Source organism: Bombus impatiens, unplaced genomic scaffold (genome assembly GCF_000188095.3).
Source record: "Bombus impatiens unplaced genomic scaffold, BIMP_2.2 scf_0548, whole genome shotgun sequence".
NCBI lineage: Eukaryota > Metazoa > Arthropoda > Insecta > Hymenoptera > Apidae > Bombus > Bombus impatiens.
Window position 1 is genome coordinate 517,516 of NT_176967.1, and position 1,134 is coordinate 518,649.

The 1,134-nt window shown below is 53.8% G+C and overlaps 1 protein-coding gene across 5 annotated transcripts in view; it reads right to left on the reverse strand.

Annotated features, from left to right (window-relative positions):
- The window catches only part of LOC100743152, a 240,125-nt gene that overhangs the window by 74,696 nt on the left and 164,295 nt on the right, over positions 1-1,134 (reverse strand). For 4 of the 5 annotated variants that reach the window (XM_024369251.2, XM_033321977.1, XM_024369252.2 and 1 more), the window contains one exon: positions 1-380. This exon is cut by the window's left edge and continues 974 nt beyond it. The exons of the other annotated variant lie outside the window; for it this stretch is intronic. The gene's annotated coding sequence lies outside the window, so the exon portion shown is untranslated. The remainder of the gene's footprint in view (positions 381-1,134) is intronic. 5 annotated transcript variants of the gene reach the window in all.

Genomic DNA, 1,134 nt, shown 5'->3' on the forward strand with positions numbered 1-1,134 from the left:
GTCGCGACTCTTCTTTCTTCGTATTCTGCGTGGCAGACTCCTTTCACGAGGGTGAAAGCGAGATCACCAAGGGGTGGAGTGGCGATGCTACACCGGACAAGGATGGAAACCGGTGTCGTCCTTTTACAGCGTGAACACAACGGTGACTCGGCCTGGAAAAAAAGAAGCTGCACCACGCAGGCAGAAGGGTGCACGCAACGAGTCCAGCTTCTCTCCGTGGTTTTACGCCCTTCGCTACGAGCCTGTACCGTGGTGCCCTCCACCGTCCCGTGCTGCCTTCACGGGGGTTGTTTCGTGTCGACGGGCTGACACAATGCGCCGACGAGTCGCTCACCGGGTTCAATGACAGGACTCTCCGTGTCGGGGTAATTCCGCGGGGGCTGCAACGAAACAAAGTCGTCGAGTAAAGTGACGCGCGTTGTTGCTGTTTGCACTGGCGAGCGTTTAGCTCGAGACAATACGGATGATTTTGCTGTCTGTTCTTTCCACGAGTCTGTATTTAACGTCTATCGCGTGTCGATTCACCGCGCGACACTGTAAGCTCTTTTACTAGTTCGGGTTCGCGTAAGCTTTCGCGAAGGATTTGGGAGGATCAGAAGTTTCTTTGACGAAACATCTGTAGCTTATCGTAACACTGACAACGAGATAGCGAGCGTGGCGTGGCGTGTGAAAGAGGAACGGAACTCACGCGTAAGATATGGGTCAGGAGCACGGCCAGCTAAGCGTTTCTCCTATCGCGAACACCTGCAATCTTCCTACGGCCGGACTACGAGCTCTCGTCGTTGGAATACCAAACTGGCGTCGTTGGCACTACCACTCGTTCCCTCTGTTGTTGTGAATCGCGATTTACGTCGATTTAACGGAATAAAGTACAACGCTCTCCAGCGATTCCAAGTTTTCCGGAAACCATCGAGCAAATGCCTAATCATCTCGTAGCGTACGAGCGCGGTTAGAGAGCCGGGGCGGCGGCTTGCTTTGACCAAACACTTAGCCACGCGCTCCTACGCGCATATAAACGCAACAAGGCGGACGTATCGTGAAAACGCAGCCGGAATTGCCGGCTATGTTCCAGCGGTGTACCGGCATATTGAACGGAATTAATTAAACGCTCCTTCTCCAAACCCCCTCCCCTAC